Source organism: Protobothrops mucrosquamatus, unplaced genomic scaffold, assembly GCF_001527695.2.
Source record: "Protobothrops mucrosquamatus isolate PMUCROS unplaced genomic scaffold, P.Mucros_1.0 scaffold71, whole genome shotgun sequence".
NCBI classification, from domain to species: domain Eukaryota; kingdom Metazoa; phylum Chordata; class Lepidosauria; order Squamata; family Viperidae; genus Protobothrops; species Protobothrops mucrosquamatus.
Genome location: NW_015386449.1, coordinates 473,212 through 476,928, shown reverse-complemented (window position 1 = coordinate 476,928; position 3,717 = coordinate 473,212).

The window sequence follows — 3,717 nt, the reverse complement described above, 5'->3', positions numbered from 1 at the left end:
CCCTCTGGAACGAACTACCCCCAGAGATCCGGGTGATCCCGGATCTCCCCTCCTTCCGCCGCGCCCTAAAGACATGGCTTTTCCAACAAGCGGGATTGGCCTAGGGAATTTTAGTGGGGTTTTTTAAGGGAAATTTTAATTATTAGGCCATTACAAATATTTCCTTTTAATCTGGTTTTAAATTTGATATTTACTGTAAATATTGGTTTTATAAGGCTGTCAGCCGCCCTGAGTCCGGTAAGGAGAAGGGCGGGATACAAATCAAATAAATAAATAAATAAATAAAACTGTATCCAGAAAAGTTGCATGCTGTTTACTTCTCTGTGGGTTTTTTTGTTGTTGTTGTTCTTCCTAGTGTCTTTTTCAAATATTTTGATTGTCCTAGTTGTATTGTGGAAAGCATTGAAGCTGGACATCTGTCTCTGCTTTTCCCATTTCCAAAGGGCTTTGACTGAATGTTCATTTGATGCATCTTTTTTCTTTGTGTGATTGATTGCTTCCCCCCCCCCAATTATTCCTAATACAAGCACTTCATAACATTTAACTATTTTGGAATTAAAAATTCACTGCTTTCATTATTAAACTTCTTATTCTACAAGTTTTCTCAAGTCTGAAACCTAGGACATTTCACAATTACAGGATAATAATGGCATTTCTCTATGTACTACATTTCAAAAATTCTAGTATTTTCTGCTTTACTGTTATCCCTATCAACAAATAAATCTTTCCTTCAGTATATAATTTTGTTGAATCATGATCAGTTAATCAAATGTTACTATGTAACTAAAAACACTGCTCCACACCTATGTCACTATATCTTTACAGTAATTGTTTCTCTAGTTCTTTGTAAATCCCTTTATGTCATTTTGCTTTCAATATTGAATTTGTTTCTTTCAATATCTGGTTTTCTTAGATTTAAAACAATTTTTGTCTTTGTTTTTTATTCTGATTGTAATTTCCTCTCAGCTTCCTTTCCCTATTGGAACCCATTTCCCTTTCCTTAAGAAACACTATTGTTAAGTCTGCTTGGGGAATTTGTTTCTAACACATTCATAAAGGTACTGCGTATTTCAGAATAGCCACTGAGACGTCAACCTTATACATGATTACTTTTTTCTTTCATCAATAATAAGCAACACCTTTAGCATTTATTTGTTCCTACATCTCTTTGCTATTCTAAAACTTCATCTAGATTTTTTCCGGAAAAGAACCCTTGCTATTGAACTTTTTCCTTCATACAGCTTCTGTGAAGTTTCCAAATACTCTTTGCTCTGTTCTCATTTGTTTTCATTTACATCTTTAGCTAATAAATGTAACAGTAGTCTTGGCCTGTCTGCTTTTTTTAATCCCATTTTTCAGAATTTTCTAATAAGTTTTCTTTAGTATCCCTTAAATTATCATTGGATATAAGCATGTAACAGATTTCCTTCACTTTCTGCTAAGATTATGTTCTCCCCAACCCTCACATAAAGTGAGACACGGATGTTTTAGATAAGGGATTTAGTCAAGTTGATGGTTGTTTCGGTTCCATAGTAACAATAATAGTTATTGCAGGTATGGAAATAAGTGGAAAATGGAATACACAATTAAAGGAACACACAATACAACAGTAAATGTGTGAATGGGAGAGAAAGAAGTTTGGGATGAAAAATATTCAAGTAGCTTTGGACAGGAATAAATCCTGGCATATTTCCACATTTTGGGGACTAATTGACTATGCTGGCACAAATCACATAATAGTGATTTTTAGTTTTGCATAAAACAGATTTTTGGATGAAAATGATCAAGCACATAATAGCAAAATTGCATAAAGCAAGGGAAAACTGTATACCTCACATTCCCACAGTTGTTAATATGATTTATTTATCTTTGCAGTTGCAAAATCTGTTCTACTGGTCATATTTGCTCGTTAAAAAAGTTCTGACATAAAATAACTCTTTGCTGAATGTTCATATTTTACATATGTGTTTCATCCGGTCAACTTTTAATCATCAAAATAAATTCTCAGATAATCTGGGCTTGTTATATCTACTGCAGTGTTTTCATTCCAGAATAACAGGGTAGGATGGGACCTTGGAGGTCTTCTAGTCCAATTCCCTGCTCAAGCAGGAAACTCTATACCATTTCAGACAAATGGTGGTCTGAAATGAAAAGAATTTCATTAATGAAATTTATGCTTTATGAAAAGGATGGGCAACCCCACCGTTAGATGCTTGCATTTGATCCACCATTATTCAGAGATTGAGTTGCTGAATTTCAGTGGCACTTTTCTTCATTTCTTTCTTCAAAATGAAAAAAAGAGACTAGGAATGGGAAGATTATAGGAGGCAAGTCTCTCCCATTCTTGCTCTTATACCTATAGATATCTTCCAAAATCAGCCTGAAATACATTGTTTTGTTTCTATTACTACAGTATAGTAACTGATTTCCAGCATTAATAATTAAAAAAAACAGGCAGTAAGAATGGTGAATTATATAAAGAATTACATAGAAAAGCACAAAATTCCATATCTATATCACACCAGAATGAAATTTAACTGCTAACTGGGTCTATTGCTTATGTTAAACAATGGCAACCAAGCTAGTTGAAGCTTATTCATATCTTAAGATGATGTATGAACCTCGTGACATCTAAACTAAATTGATAAGTTAGGACAAGCAAATGATTCCTCATATAACAAGAACCAAAACAATTTAGCTTGATAAACCAAGATCAGCACTTCACATTTGAGCCCAGAAACCAATGAATCATAATTATATCTACAGTACCTGTCCTTAAAGCTACAAAGTGGATGATTTCAAACTCTGAACTAGTTGAAGCTTGTGAACTATGTTTGCCAATCTCACAGAATGGTCCAGGGATCTCTGAAATTTGCTGACATCCTATAGTATCTAGAGACACTGGGCAGATCACAAATTCAGAATTAGGGAATAGGATGGATTAACATGGGATGAATACCTCTAATTGCTCTGTCTCCTGTTCATATATTCCAGCAGAGAGATATAAACAGTATGTGGGAAGAGCAATTTTTTGAGACCAAAGCGACCATCCCATTATATTACAATACTACTCACTTCACAAACTCTGTATGAAGGCAAAGCAGTGCAATCTGATATTCAAAGTAAATAATAGATGTCAATTCAATAATATAAATATAAAAATAAGATATAAAGTAAATAATAGTAAATTAGCAGGATTATGGTTTTGGCTGAATCAGGTCTTTCATGCACATGTCCATATAATCTTGGCAGAAGTGCTTTGCAAGTTCCCAGTCTGGACTATAATCTGGTATTCCTTGAAAGGATCCTGTTCCAAGTTCTCACTAAGCTTGATCATGCTTAGCTTCTGAGGTGAGACAAGCGAAGCAAGGTATAGAGGAGGACGGGAACATAATGTCATAAATCATTTAAAAAGAAATAAGACTGAAGCAATACGAAAGTCCCAGACAGACTTACATAAAACTTCTTTAAAGCTGCAAAAAAAGACTGGCTGTGGGCAATAATATACTTAACCAATCCAGTTAAACATCTGATCAATACATTCAGACATCACTAAATTTGGCTAGTGTTAACATTTGTCTGTTTATGTTGTGCAAACTCAGTCCCTTTGATTAATATATGGTTCAGTTTGTTTTGTGCAACCAGAAAATGGGTAAATTTATTGACCATATTAAGTGTGTCATGAGAATGCAGTAATTGTCTCAAAGTCTCTAGAAA